The sequence below is a fragment of the Carettochelys insculpta genome, chromosome 2, assembly GCF_033958435.1.
Source record: "Carettochelys insculpta isolate YL-2023 chromosome 2, ASM3395843v1, whole genome shotgun sequence".
In the NCBI taxonomy this organism is placed as follows: domain Eukaryota; kingdom Metazoa; phylum Chordata; order Testudines; family Carettochelyidae; genus Carettochelys; species Carettochelys insculpta.
Genome location: NC_134138.1, coordinates 277,781,538 through 277,797,681, shown reverse-complemented (window position 1 = coordinate 277,797,681; position 16,144 = coordinate 277,781,538). Strand labels below are relative to the sequence as shown.

General features: G+C 45.5%; 1 non-coding gene across 1 annotated transcript; it reads left to right on the top strand.

Moving 5' to 3' along the window:
- The first annotated feature begins 14,527 nt into the window (after positions 1-14,527).
- Positions 14,528-14,600, top strand: TRNAR-CCG (transfer RNA arginine (anticodon CCG)). The gene has a single exon. It is a non-coding gene; the product is annotated as a tRNA-Arg (tRNA).
- Positions 14,601-16,144: the final 1,544 nt, after the last annotated feature.

Genomic DNA, 16,144 nt, shown 5'->3' with positions numbered 1-16,144 from the left:
CCCTGACAGGAAGTTCTGTGCATGACGGTCATTCCATTACACTGTATCATGTGGCAGATATGCCGACAGCTGAAGCTGGGAGCAACGTTCAGGAGGGATTGACAGGGGTCGTTCCGTGCATATTGACCTGGTGAATCAGTGGGAGTTCAGATGGGGATTCCCTGAAAGCCACTGAAGCAATAAATAACCTGAAATTATTGTGCTGGGAGAAGGCAGTGGGAGGGGGTTACAAGAGAAGCACTTAGCAAACTTTGACTGATTGTCTCGTGTTCTCTACGAAAAGCTTTCCATTCAAATGTTTGTGCAAGGTCAACTTAATGAGGAAGTGTGTGTTAGGAAACTTGGGGTTGGGACCAGTCTTGGGAATCTTGGACTTGTGCTGGACTGGCAAGCTGAAGGATGCCGGTTTCCCATGCTGGATGATCTTTATTGGCAGAGATGGCTGTGCTGCCCATTTTGCCTGCAAGAGCGGGAGAGCCTTGATCATGACAGCTGTTGCTACACAAGAGGCTTTTCTCAGCAAAACTGGGCTTTTGTCAAGAAAAACCATGGCACATCTACACACAAAATGTGCTTTGTTGACAATTTGTACACAAAACCCAGCACATCCGCCGACAGCATTATACCACTCCCCGTTCAGGCATAACGCCTGTCTCAGGAGTGTTCTGTCAACAAAACAGCCATGTAGATGTCCCGGGGCCCTTCAGTCGACAGAAAGGACTCACAGTTCACTGGGCAACCCTGTTTGCAGAGCTTCCGGGCAACTGTTCTGTTGAGAGATGGCCGGGCAGTTTGACTGCTCTCTGTAGACAGAGCAGGTCGCTCTTTTGATCTGCTTTTAGGTGTAGATGCAATTTGTCGAAAGAAGTTATTCTGGGAAATCCCTTCCGGCAGTTACTTCTGTTGACAGAGGCTTCTCATGTAGATGTAGCCTAGGAGGAAGGATTCATGCAGGGGGAAAGAAAGCTTTGAATGATTCTGAGGAGCTTGTTATTATTTGCCTTACAGTACTAACTAGAGGCTCAACCAAGAGTCAGCTGCTGCACATGCGCATAGCACATGACCCAAAGAGACAGCAAGGAGAACTCAGGGAGAGGGTCCAGAGTTACTCAGAAGATCCATGACAGAGATGAGAAAGAACAAAGACTGCTTAGTGCCAATGCAATGTGCTATCCACCAGAAAGATTGTTCTTTACATGGCTGCAGCTCAATTACCATAACCTTTGCCCGTTTCCTGAAATCAGAATCTCTGAGCTTTGGAGCTGCTTGATTCAGGAGCCCCTCCTTTGCCCCATCCTCCCATGCCATCTACTGACTGCCCTGCTTCTAGGCTTCTGCATACCCTCCTTCCCGTGCCACTTCACCCACTGCAACTCCACCTCTCCTGGCCTTTCGGGAAAGGGTTCTGAAGCCTATCTGTGCACGTGGCAGACTTTGCATTCTTGTGTCCCCTGGACCTGTTCCAGGATTTGATATGCCCCAGACTCTTCTGGATGTCAGAACACACAGAAATTCGGAGTACAGAGGTTCAGCCCAGCCATAAGTCTTTAAACAGAGGAGCTGTGGGAATGCAGGCCAGGCTGGGTAGGAAGATAGCTTAGGAACAAGGGGTAGAGCCAAAGATCTCTGACTTTCTCCCCAGAACCCAAGCAGATGCTACAGATTGGGTGGTGGAACTAACTAGGAGTGTCCAGAGCCTGTCTTCAAAGATTTCTGCTGGTGGAGGAAGGTTTGGAAATAGCAAAGCTCAAGATTCCTGCTGGTGAGGGGAGGGATGTCTAGCCAACCCCAAAGGTAGTTGAAGTCATAGGAGTTTCAGGCCAGAAAGGGCCAATAGACATACTAGTCTGATGTCGTGTATCTCATATCCCAACACCTCCACCCAGAAGCCACACACCAAGCCCAACAACTGACAAACGTTTAAAGCCAACACAAGATGAGAGAATAAGAACATAAGAATTGCAGCACTGGGTGAGATGGTCCATCTAGCCCCGTATCGTGTCTTCTGACAGTGGCCAATGCCAGGTGCCCAAGAGGGAATGAACAGAACAGGTCACCATCAGGTGATCCATCCTCTGTTGCTGATTCCCAGCTTCTGGCAAACAGAAGCTAGGGACACCATCCCTGCCCAGCCTGAGTAACAGCCATTGACAGACCTATCTGCCAGGCTTATTCACTGTTCCCTATCACCACCATGCTTATTTTTGAGTTTAAAGTCTTTTATCCTTTCAGATGGTTTAGGGAAGAACTTTTTCTTCCACTCCGTCATAATCTATCATTGGGTGAGAAAAATCATCTAACCTAACCCCAGAGGAAGGATTTGTTGTGTCTGTACCAACCAAGACAGGGAGCTATCCAGCCTCCTTTTGAAAACCTCCAGCAAAGGGGCTATGTGTCTCTGCTTTAGTTCCCCCCTTGTTCCCTGGACTGAGCATTCATTCCTTTCCTGCTTTTGCACCATGCTTTGCACTTCCCATTCCCATGTCTAGTTCATAGTCACAGGCTGTGCTCACTACGAGAGAACATAGTCGTTTCAGATTGCCAACTTTCTCACTGAACAAGGCCAAACCTGCTTGCGCCGCCCCTTCTCCGAGGCCCCGCCCATGTACACCATCCCCCGGTCGCTCACTCTTCCCCACCCTTGCTCACTCGCTCATTTTCACCCAGCTGAAGAGGGTCCCTTTTGGATCAGGTGTTCAGCTGCAAACTGACAGGTGGCACCATCACTTGGGATTCCCCTGACAAGTATGGTGGTAGATTTTTTTTCGAGACCCATGCTAGACAAATGGTGCTGTGTGTTACACCCCACTTTGGTTAGTAACCTGGATAAACAAGATGGCCCTCACTCTCAGAGGTTAAGGAAAAGTTACGAAAGTGGATGCTTTGGACACCAAACTTCTTGTCCCTCTGATTTCAACAGTCATGCATTCCTGCTTTTCTAATTATAAGGCAAGAGGGAAGACATGGGCAGAAAGAACAGACACAGCCAGGGAGAGATTCTGAGTGGACTTGAAGACAAACAGGAAGACAGCTGACTGCCCAGTAGCAGACTTGAAGAAGGTCCCTGTGTAGCTCGAAACCTTGTCTCTTTCCCCAACAGAAGTTGGTCCAATAAGAGATATTACCTCAACCACCTTGTTTCTCTAATCCCCAGCAGATTAACAGAATTAATCTTCACTGCTGTCAGGTTTCAAATTTTATTTTATGATTCTATATTCATCATGCACACAAACCTTCGTTACTTTATGAGCCAGACAGGGAATGAACAAGCTCATTCAAACTTGACCTCAGTCATAAACCCCTCTGCCGAGACGGCTGTGGGTTAGCAGAAACAGAGCAAAATAAATTATGAAGCTTTAGCACTCTCTCTCTCTCTGTCTCTCTCTCTCACTCATTTGGTTCGTCCCCACCTGTTTAGTCTTCATGGAAATACTGGCTTTTATTCTTTCCTGTCTGGCAGAGACACGTCCCTTTTCTTTTTCTGGCAACTGAAAACTGAACTAATGGTGAAAGTTTAGGGCTCCCAGTAGAAAGAACAGCTATGCGGGCCAAGTGAAGTGGTCTTCCTGTGGAAAACTTGTTTTGGATGGAAGAGGTCAGTCAAAGTGGTGGAAACAATAGACGTTACAGTTGAAACAATAACGTTTCTTGCAGATCTTCTGGGCCAGGGGCTGGCAACCAAAATAGCAAGAAGAGCCATTTTTTTTTCAAATTCGGTAATAAACTCAATAATTCAAGAGCCTCAATACATGTGAATACGTGATGATCTTTTATAAATAATGTCAAACTAGACTGTTTGTAGCCCCTGGTTGAAGAGCAGCGCACACACAATGATTCATAATGTGATGCGTGTTCACTACAGGATGTTCACAAACTTTTGATATATTCTGTTTCCTCACACTTTACATGCGTGTGTTTGTACCACTCTCTTCCTGACTGCCACTCCCGAACCCACTTTAATTGTGCCACTTTACTTCATGTTTAATTTGTTTTCTTTCTTAAAACGTGTGTTGCCCTTCATAGTAAGAATGCCGCAAGCTCCCTTTTCCTTTTCAAAATCTAGACTCTATGTGCAACAGAATCAAAACACAGATCCAGTTTCACACCCCCAATGCACTGCACATATTAAAGGGGGCATTATTCAATGTTTCGAGATCACATGTCATTTGCTATTTAGATATAAGTTGTTAATTGTTGGGCTTTTAGACCTTCTCCATTTATTGAAAATAATCAGGAGTGTTTTGTTTTTTTTTAAATTTGCAATGATAGTAAAACCCCCATATGCGGGATTTTGACTTGTGCTTTACTTGTTTTAACGTGAGTTAAGTGCAAGTCGAAATCCCCTCCCCAGCAAGTCACAATCCCCTCCCCAGCTCCCTGCTCCAGTCCCCAGCTTCCCTAGCTAGGGAAAGCTTGGTGGACAGACAGTCATACTGCCGTGGCTTCTCCTCGGCTTCCCCCAGCTGGGAGAAGCCGCACTACCACAGCTGTCTGCCCATCCAGCTCCCCTGGCTGGGGGAAGCTGGGGAGAAGCTGCGCCTAGCTGTCAGAGTAGCAGGCAGCAGCTTGTTTCCTGGCTGCCCACCACTCTGAGAGCCAGGAAACTGACCCACACTGGTGCGCTCGTGAATTTCCCAGCTCCTGCAAGCCAGGGGACCTGGGAACCAGGTGAGAGCCTTGGTCCTGGCACTCCCTCCCCGCCCTCTGCACGGCTTCTGCAAAATTTGAGTTAGGTGAGAAAGTGCAGGAGTGCAACCCTCGCGTAACTCAGGGGTCTACTGCAAAGCACTGGGAGCCATAAAGAAATCCTTAAAGAGCTACATGCGGCTCCGGAGCCGCAGGTTGCAGAGTCCTGCTCTGAGCCCTATCCCATAAATTTGCTCCTCACCCCATAAAAACAAAACAGGGGAGTGATGTCCAAAAGCTACTTTTGACTTACAAAACACACAGCTTTGGTTTGGTTTTGATGTTTGAAACCATTCTCTTGGGTCATCTTTCACAAGGAGTTCGTACCTCTCTGACTGAATTCAGCACACACTTATGGCGCTCCAGGAAACCCCACTTGATTGACTTCACTTGGCAAAGTGGAAATACTTTTACATTATCCAATCACACGCTTTTAGAAGGTTCTCCTCAGAAATATCCAGGGCTGCCCCAAACAGCATCTTGGGGCCTTCTTGAACGAGACACTAGATCACATCTTCCATGAGAGCATCAAGATCATTGGTAGGATAGTAGCTCAGCCTGCAAAGGCCTTGTGTCAAGGCAGGGGACTAGGAGCAAATTGGTTTGTACAGTATGCAGCTATGTTGCTGCATGATGGGGTTCTGCTAGTCCCTCCAACCCAAGCCTGGGCTGCAGCTGGCCAGGAATTGGGCAGCAGACTTCCAATGACAACGTAGAGTCTGCTGAAAGCATCATTGCAGTTTCAGTTAACACTAATCTTACCTATGGGTCTTCCCTATGCCCCACCATTGTAAGAGAGGCTAGTGGGAAACTCTGCTTCTGAAGGTAACATACTTTAGACAAGAAACCGAATCAAATTCCTGACCCAGGGTCTTCTCTCTAAAAGTAGAAGGATTAAATCTATTTGTCCAGGACATTTCAATGTCGGTCACTGCAGTATCAGAATATGTTCTTACCATTGCAATTCTAAATCTTGCAAACTGTTTGTAGAGCATGCTTCACCCTTAGCATCAAGGAAAGTTTTGTCTGCATCGGGACTTCAGGGGTCAATTCACTTTTTGTCCTGAACTGCTATGTAACACTGCTACAGGTTGTTCAACAGCTGCTATGGACCACCCCACAGGTGGCTACATTTCAGCACTAGATAGTCTGCAAGCTGCTCTGGGAATCATTGAGACGGAAAGTGGAGCATAAATGCACGATATTGCTCTTACACGAGTTTTTGCTGGATCAGCTTGATAGAGGAATCCCTGACCTTTAAGTCATGAAGCATTAGCTGGGGAAATTTGATGGCTTGGGTGTTTAGTCCCTTCACTGGTCTCTGTTGGCCTGTAGACCACTTTACTGAAGGAACGATGTGTTCTCCTTCTTCTGAGATTGTTTGCATAGAAACATGACCAAAAAATAGATCCACTGGGTGGCTTTTTCCTAATTATCAACACCCGTGTTTACTCACCTTCTCCAAGGATTTAAGTCACAGGCAGCTAGGAAAGCAATTTTATCCTGTTATCCCATACCTTATTTTTAGCCACGGTGCTTATTTTCTTTTCTGCAGCCTGTAATATAGTTAATAAAAGGACAGGGAACTAAAGCAAGAAAGCTGTCATATTGATTTGAGTCCAAATCATACTCCATCATGCAATGGCTGTGGAAAAATATAAGTAACTCATCAAGACATCCACTGCTACTGTATTTCAGTCAGTAACAAGCTTCACATAGGCTGTGTCTCTGTAGATTCTGTTCCTACAACAGAAAAGTTGGCCTAAAAGGGACTACAGGTTGAACCTCTATAATCTGTAACTCTCTCATCCAGCAATATCCATAATCTGGCATGATTCTAGTTTGCCAGACAACTAGTCTCATGAAGTTTGTTTCTAGCCACCACTCCTGGCTGTCAGTGTTCTGTGTTGTTATTTAGCTGTAATTTACCCCTACATGTCTTTTAAGAGCCCAGTAGACAGTGGAAGTGCTGGCAATGTACTAGACAATATTGACCTCCAGTGATCCATGAAATTCTCTCATTCAGGCCCAGTCAGGTCCTGAGGTTACTGGATGAGAGAGATTCAACCTATAGTAGTGAGATCAGAGTAGAAGAGTGGTAGCTGAGATCTGGTCACATTATGCTTGGTGCTGCACATACACATAGTAAGATTTCCCTAAAAATTTTACTTAATCTAGGCCAGGGTCCAATGTCGTTAACTCACTCTCAGTTATACTTTTTCCCACTTGTGGTCCCATTGATATCTACGGAGATACATGAGGGTTGAGGTAGCGCTGCTTATGAGAACAACGATTGGACTCTAGCTCCATGTGTGTTAAAAGATGCCAGGCCCCCATTGGAACTGGAATCAGCCACCCCGAAGAGATTCAGATTCCAAGGCCAGAAGGAATGATTGTGATCAGTAGAGTTTGACCTCCCATGTAACACAGCCCATAAAACTTCTCTGAGTTAGTGCCACACTTGTCTAGGGACAGCTGGATGCTGCTTAACAGGGCTAAGAGTTCCACCTTCATGCTTCCCATTGAGTTCTTCTTCTTCTTAAATATTTGAGATGCATGGGGAGGAGTGATTGGCAGTCACTTGTCTGACAACAACCACATTTCAGCTACCACAGCATCTACTGAAAGAATCCCGGATCTTTCCTTTATAATCCTGGAAGACCCCTCCAGGAATGCTGGGCATCCTTTTGGTGCATTGTGGTTCTCCTAGGATGAGCGACAAGAGGCCCATGACTCTGCCATCAAACCTCATGGAGTTTAGATGGTCTGAAACGCATCACTCATGGAGCAGAAAAAAACCTTAGTGGTGCTCAGCACTTTGCAAGATCAGGCCCTTTATTTATGCTCCCAGCTCCTGGGCAAGATGTGCTTGCACCTGATCAGTACCTGGAAGGTTGAAGATACAGTGGCACCGCCGCGCCAATACAAGGACGGATGGCAGACAGAGGCAGGGTGGTTGGGGCTCATGACGAGTGGGGAGTAGTATGGAAAAGGGAAAAAGAAGGCTTGTGTTAATTGGCACTGAGAGCCTGTGATATCAGGGTGATGTCAGTCCAGCAGGTGGTAATTTTTTCCAGCTCAGCTCCAAACCATGTGGGCCTTGTTTTTGTTTACTTTTCCTCTCGGCTCTGAAAAGGCCAGTGAGCGAGTTCTCCATCTAGGCCCTCGTGCGCGCTGCCTGTGAATCACTCAGCCAGGAGCCTCGCTGCCCTCACACCGGCCTGAGGAACGCCTTGCAAAGAGGGAGTGTAAATACACACAGGCAGGGGCCGTGGTGCTTAGCAGAGTTCACAGGCACAGCGGCCGACGCCACAAATTTCTCTTGGAATCATTTGTCTTCTGCTGTCCCTCGTCACTGCAGTTCAATCTGGGATGTTGAAAGCTGACTCTATCCCCTTCTTTCCTCACTCTCCACTTTCTTGGAGGGTGACGCTCATGGCTTCCTCTGACAACTTTACGATGGCCATGCCCCTTCCACTCCTCACTTGGCACCAGCCAGGCAATGCCACATCTGAGATCTTCTCCCTGGCAACATAACCTTAAGATGGAGTAACTGGATATCCTACCTTCTCCCCTAACCTGGTCCTTTCCCTATCAGCACCACCTTCATCCTCCATGTCCCATGGAACTGTGACTTAGTAATTTCTCTTTATCTCCTTGTTCCCTCTTGCCTCAGACCTGCTGCTTCTTTCTCCATAGCCCTTTACAAGCTCCAGGCTTGGCTTTCTGTTGACGTTACAGAGGCTTTAATTCGACCTCCCATCACTTCTCTTCACAATTGAAACCTGCTCCTGATCAGCTTCTATAATATGTGCTTTATCCCCCAGAAGTCCTAGGTGTGTGTCACTAGCAGCATCTAGACCACTTACTGCATGAAAGACTGAACCTCTTTTACACCCTTAGTTCAACAGCAGCTGGTTTTTAGGTCAGACTGGAGAGGTTCCTGCATGAAGCTCCAGAGGCCCCAGGTTCCAGTTTGCTGGTGGGCAAATGCAATTTGGGGCCTGTCCAGGATTTCATCTGTGTCTCTGAAGGCCAGGATTTCAAATGTGTCTTCTCAGCTAGGGGAAGTATTTAACCCACACACCTAGGTGTGATTCACTATCTTGTGTAGCGTCACCTAGACCACTTACATAGAAGCTATGTCTACACTGGAGAGCTTTGGCAAGAAAACCCTGGTTTTGTGGCACATCCACACCTTTGTTGAAAGCCTTCTGCCCCTCCACCATGAAACAGAGTGCCTTTCTAGACAGAATTTTTCAGACAAAAGTTGTGTTGATGCTCTGGTGGGCCCTTGTTGACAGACAGAGCTTCCGAGTCACCAAACAGCCCTGTTTGCTGTCCTTCCAGTTGGCCATTCTGTTAAGAGAACATCTAGGCAGTCTGGCTGCTTTCTGTTGACAGAGTGATCCACTTTCATGTGTGGCCATGAGCTGGCAACAGAATTTTTGTCAGAAGATATCTTCTGACACTAAGTTATGTTGATGTATCACTGTAGCGTAGATATAAGCAGAGCAAGAATAAGTCTCCTCTGGCTCCTGCACTAAGCTTCAGAGGTCCTGGTTTGAGTCCACCTGTGGTTAGCTACATATATAAAATACAGTTCTTGAAATTATCTTCAGCTCCATCCCATTTCTTGAATTCCTCCCCTCACTTCCACTTTCCCACCCTTCTCAGTCTCACTCTGTTAGATCCTGGAAACAAAAACATGCTCACATATCAGGGGACAGAAATAAAGTTATGCAAGGTAACTTTCAGCTAACATCTCCTAACTTTGGAGTAATCGACATTTTTTGCAGACTAAATTAATATGCTTCTAAAATACTTTGTGTAGGCCATTTCCTGGAGTCTCTTTTTCTAAAGGAAATTTCACATCCAATCACACACCTCCGTCACTTAAGATCAAAGGTTAACTACACTGCATGGTAGCAGGAGTAGACTGTTCCCCTGTGTACACTAGGCACTAGGGAAGGATGAATAACCTCCTGATATGCATACAGCAGAAGCTTCATTTTGTAGACAGCATAGCTGAAAGATTAGGTTAGGCCGATCCTTTCCAATCAGAATTATTCAATGGCTAAGATTTGAGTTTTCCTGTCAAAGGCCGTTTACCTCTTCCATTGCTCCCCAGGTGACAGCTGTCCTGTAGCTCAGTCCTGGGGTATGGCCCTCTAGCAATACTTCTTAGCCAGCCAATAAGGGATATCAAAGACTCCAGACAAACAAACAAACAAAATCACAAAAAAAACCCACAAAAAACACAAAGAAACCCTTTCCATTTTCCATAGGAGGCTGGGCCCCTTGCTTATACCAAGGAGGGGAACCTGACTTTCAAATCCCACAAGAAGTCTGTGCTCCCACAGTCCATCATGGCTACAGGCCAATAGTTAGCTCTGGAGGTTTTAATTATAAGAACACACCAGCCCATTTCCTTTCCTCAGAGGGTTTAGACTAACAGGGACTCTGAAGAATCACAAATGCACTGAGTTGCCACTGATTGTGACCACGGGAAATCTTCAACCCCTTCTTAACTGGATGGGGTTATCTGCCCCACAACACTGCCTTGTTAGGGGTCTGAGTTCTATTCATAACTCATATAACCTCTCAATGGGCTGGGGAACTTGCTCAAAGCCATAGACTTATTCACACCACTTAGCAATAGTGATACTTGGATTTATGGCCTCCTGGCTCCCAGCCCATTGCATCTTCCAGCTGACCAAAGGGTATTTTCATGGAGCCAGAGGACTGATTGTTGCCTGTCTTCCACCTGGATGGTCAGTACATCTGAGGTTATGTCTAGATTCCAGGAACCTGTTGACAGAAGGTTTTTCTGTCGACAGATCATGGCCAAACTTCCAAGTGGATCACAAGAGCAATCTGCTCTGTCGACAGAGTAGCCAGACTGTCTAGCTGCTGTCTCAACAAAATAACCAGCTGGAAGCACAGCAGACAGGGCTGCCCGGTGTCCTCTTTGTAGACTGAGGACCCCCCCCTCCCCCGGAATGTCCAGAACTTCTTTCTGTTGACAGATCTCTATCAGCAGAGGTGTTATTCCTCATGGGGAGTGGGATAAAGCTGTTAACAAAAGTGCTGCATTCTCTCAATTTACTGTTGACAGAACACCTTGGGAATCTGGACGTTCCCCGGGTTTTGGTGACAAAATGCCAGTTTTGTCAACAAAACTCTGTCATGTAGACATAGCTTGACTTACTAAACAAGATGGTGCTGGGGGCAGAGAGCTTAGCATAAGCCAGTTGTTAGCTTTACTCAGGAACACAAAGATGACACATGGTGATGTCCAGAAGTTTATAACTAGGCCTAGTGTAAACAGATTTCAAGGGGGCAACAAAATTGAACCCCTCGTTCCCCAGACTTCCCTGCTGAATTTCAAGCTTCTACTAGAAAACATAGAGGTTCTACAGCTCTTCAAAAATGGCTGTCTCAGGCTGATGGACCCAGGTTGTCTGGAGGAGGGAAAGAATCTGTGATGTTAGAGGCTAAAGCCACATGCTCTATCTACCACAGGAGCCAAAAGGCTCTTAGGCAAGTCTGTAGAGCAGAGACTTCCCTCTTCCTTGTCAGTGGTCTCAGTGCCTCAGGTGTTATAGTTGGAAAAATATACAATGGAAGGGGTTGGGCAGCTTAAATGTGGGTGTTTCCACACACCACCTGTACTATATAGGCATTCTTCCATCTGCCACTCGTGTGGAGGTATATGCCAGTCAGGACTTCCTATAACCAAGGAAAGAAGAAGACAAGACAATTCCTGGAAGTTCACTGTTGACTTTGCCATGCAGATCTCACTTACCTAGGAAGCAACGAGGGGCCCTGGGCACCTTATAGACTAACAGAAATGTATGAGCTACTACCATGGGAAAGGGTGCTATAAAACGATCCTGGGTGAATGCTACGGCAATGATAGAGCCAGAAATACATAGATCACTCTCGTGTCTCTCTCATTATTCAGTTTCCCTTGTGCTAGCCTTTAATACACAGGTTTCTGTGGCACATGAAAAGAAACGATATCTGAGTTCATACAGGGTAGCGGCATATTCACCTTCCTGTCCTCGGGGAACAGAAAGGGAGAGAGAGGAAGCTAAGTGAACTAATCACACTATTAATAAAGCAGTTTGCTTGGCTGCGTTTCAGGCCACACATCAAGCCAACAATGCACAGAATGGCCCAAGCAGGCGGATTAGCACAATAAGGATCCCAAAGGCCACAGCTAATTCCTTCACTCCAGGTTTGCTCCTGCACCTGTTGTGCTGGTGCCATGCGTCCCCATTCAGTCAGATATCAGTGGAATAGTGGGATCTAGCAGCAGAGAGGGCAGCAGTAAGGCAGTCCAATCCCCCGGGTGTTTATCAGTTCCCTCTACTTTTAGGCTATCTACGTTGCTGACAGTGGCATGGGTCGCTGAGCCCCTTACGCTTCTTGAGATCACATTCAGCACATTTCAGCACATTCAGCTTGGAAGCAGGGAGCATTCAGGGTGTGCCTACGTAGCAAAGTTGTTTTGGAATAACGGCCACTATTCGGAAATCTCTTTGTGAGCGTCTGTGCAGCAAAACTGCTATTTTGAAATAATTCCAAAATAGCAGGAGGCTTCTTTTGAGTTCGGTGAACCCCATTCTACAAGGAATAGCTCCAATTCCAAATAAATATTTTGGAATAGGGGCTGTATAAACAGGGAGTATGGGCTATTCCAAAATAACATTGCTGTGTAGACATAGTGTTTTGGATTAGAACCCATGGAAGCAGGGCAGCTACCCAAGCACTCAGCTTACAGGGAACATTAGTGTTGATGTTTTCAACTGAGCTGGAGCTTGGGTTCAAAAACCTGACAAAAGGGGAAGGTCATAGAGCCTAGGCCACACTGCCTACAGCCCATGCCCCATGAATCCAAGTCAGTTGACCTGGGCTCTGGGGCTTGGTGCCACACGTTATTCTTTTTAGTCGAGAGTCATCTAAGCACAAGTTCAAGGTATGTGTTATGACCTCAACTAGTCCACCAAAATCCAACCGCTACCAGACAATGGAAATACTCTGTCAGCTCTTGCAGGCCAGGACTGGACTATGCTGTTAAACGTTCCCTGTTCCAACCATTCTAAAAACAGGCCATGGAGATTTATATTAGCCATTTAATTTATGGACCTACCTCAAGTTCTTTCCCTTCACTGAACCCAAAATAGGAGTTAGCGGAGCCACATAAGAGGTTGGGACGTGGCAGCAGATGTCTGTTTGAAGAACATTATGCAGGCAGCTAATTGCTCAAGGAGGGGCCCTTATTAGAACATTCAGCAAACAGGATCTGATGGCTTCTATTTTTCTTTAGCAAATGTTATTTAAACGAGACAATGGGGAGACTTCCCCCACACCCCAAAGGATGAGAGACGAAATTCCTTTCTGTCTCTGTTCTCACGTTTGGGTATGACTCAGATGGTTAAGGTGTCCCCTCCCTGCTTTCAGCTTCGCAGCCACAAATTACTAGGAAAGAAAATAAATTGAATTCTGGAGCAGCAGTCCAGGAGGGAAATCATGCTCAAGCAGAGGGGGGAGGATCTTAACTCAGTGGCATGAGCTCTGGTTTCTTTTCTAACATTTATTTGGCTTTTTGTCTTTCTCATTTCACGTGGTTTTCTTCTTCTGTTTTTTCTCTCTCCTCTGTTACCTGGCATTAATTTTTCCTTTTACGTTGGTGAATCGCTATCCCTTGGATTCTCTTCTTAACAATTTTTTTTTCCATTCTTGCAATTTCTTTACTGCTTCAGAGACCTTTTCCATCCCTGGCTCTGTCCCACCCTCAGCCTCTCTCACCGTGTGTGTGTGTGTTTTTTTTTTTTAATAATGTTTAAAGCATCTTTTCTTCTTCTCTCTCCTGTTTGTTGCTCTTTCTTCCTTTCCTTTCTCCTTCCTTCCTTGCCAAATGCTCACTACGTTTCTGATCCCTTCACAGTTGATAGGCCTTATTCCCAATCCAGATGTTCTGTCCCCTTTACTTTAGCAACTCTAATGAGCTCTGGTCAAATCTGTCAAAACTTTTAATGGAAAAATGTGATTTATTTTTATGATATAGATATAGATATAGATATAGATATAGATATAAGCAGTGCTTTATTGTAAAGAAAAAAAAAAGAGGAAGTAGTTCTTAGCCGGCTCCCCACCCCATCCCTGTTCTGGGGCTGCTGAGGTGCCAGTACTCAGTACTGTCAAGTACCAGCACCAAAAAAGCACTATATAAAAGTATCTGTATCTTGACTGAGGCCATTTTGAGATGGTACCTCTTCTTTTGATTTTTTCTCCATCTTAGCTATGCCTACACATCAGCCTTACTTCACAATAAGCTCTTCTGGAAGAGCTGTTCCAGAATAGCTTATTTTGAAATAGGACAGCTACACACAAAAATGCATTTCAAAATAGCACTCAGCTAATTCAAAACAGTGCGTATATACACAATACAGCCTATTTCAAAATAGAGCTATTGGACACACTGTGGCTTACTTTAAAATAGGCTCTATTTCCTGTTTTAGCAGCACCTATTTTGAAATAGATATTTTTAAATAGGTGCTTTTCTTCATTCAATGAGGTAAATCTATTTCAAAATAAGCCAACCCTATTTCGAAATTATTTTGAAATAGCAGTTGCATTGTGTAGACACGAGGATAATTTAAAATAATGGCTGTTATTTCAAAATAACTTTGCTGTGCAGACATACCCTTAGGCTACGCCTACACTACAGAGTTTAGCGTGTTCTGTCAACAAACTGTTGGGCGAACTTGGCAGTTTTGTCGACAGCCTTCTGCCTCTCTGCCATGAAGCAGGCCTTCTTTCTTCACACAGAAACCCAGTGGCCTAATGGATAAGGCACCAGCCTCCGGAGCTGGGGATTGTGGGTTCAAGTCCCATCTGGGTTGGTTGTGTTCTATTTGTTGAGCAGGTGAGTAAAGTGGGGTATAAATGTACCAGTTGCATATGCAAGGAGGCTAATCAGGAAACTGCAGGGCCTAAAGAATGTGAAGGCATATTGACAATAGGAGGGTGATATGCTGGGCTTGCTGTGGGAAGAGAGCAGTAAGCTGGTGATGGATGATGTGAGGAAAAGTTGAAGTATTCAGTGCTTTTCCATGGGGGAAGGCTAGCTTGGTGGTTTGAACAGTGGCCTGCTAAATCCAGGGTTGTGAATTTAGCCCCCTTGAGGGGGCTACTTAGGGATTGGGACAAATGGATATGCTTGGCCCTCTGCAGGGGACTGGCCTAGAAAGTTGTAAGAGAGTCAGAAGAAGGCTTTGGGTATGTAGAAAGAAATGAAGGAGGTGAGAAACTCCTAGAGTTTGCTTACAGAGCATGAGATGGTGATCTACAACTTGAGATTCCAATAAAAGGACAGTGAATGTGGCAGTTGAATGACAGCAAGTCCAAAAACATGATAGAGGTGATTTTGATAAGGAGACAGTGGATTACAGCAGTGCCAAACTTTCCAAGGAGTGGATATAGACTCATACCACAGTCTAGTGATTGCAAACATCAAGATAAAACTCAAAAGAAAATTTAAGACACAGTTTAAGAGACATGGCAAGGCCATGTGAGGAAGAAACAGGGAATGCATACAGAGTAGCACTTGAAGGGAAGATTAAGAATATCGACACAGAGGAAGACCTACGTAACAGAGTCACAGGGATAGCCATCGCTATAGAAGAGGCAGTTGAGCAGACTGTTCCAGAAAAAGAAAAGATCAATAAGAAGTGGATTACCCAGGAGACACTGAAGTTGGTTCAGGAGAAGAGAGAGCACTGAAGATCAGGGCTACGTCTACACTAGCCCCAAACTTCAAAATGGACACACAAATGGCCATTACGAAGTTTACTAATGAAGCGCTGAAGTGCATATTCAGCACTTCATTAGCAGGCGGGCGGCCGCGGCACTTCGAAATTGACGCACCTCGCCGCAGCGCGGCTCGTCCCAACGGGGCTCCTTTTCAAAAGGACCCCGCCTACTTCAAAGTCCCCTTATTCCCATCAGCTCATGGGGGTCATGAGTTTCTTGTGAGCACCAGGACTGAGAGCACAGCTGTGGAGTTATAGAAAAGTGTTCACTTACAGGTGACATGATTTTGTCTTTTATCTTTTATTTCTCCTGCGAGTTCATTTGCGTGTGTAGTAAGTTTCTGTTTTCACCCACAGACTGGGCATAGCTCAGGCAGCTGATGCCACATGTTATGATAGTGGGGTGGAATATTATGAATATTATGCATTATTTTAGTTTATTGGGACACCAATTGAGATCAGGGCCTTATTGGACTAAGATGCTAGAGAGATCATTTCTGGGGCATTGTATCCCTTTGCCATTCACTTACCTTCTCAGGAACACTCCAGTAAACGTTTTGTATCAAAACAAAAAGCACTCAAGTAGCACTTTAAAGTCTAGCAAAATGGTTTATTAGGTGAGCTTTCGTGGGACA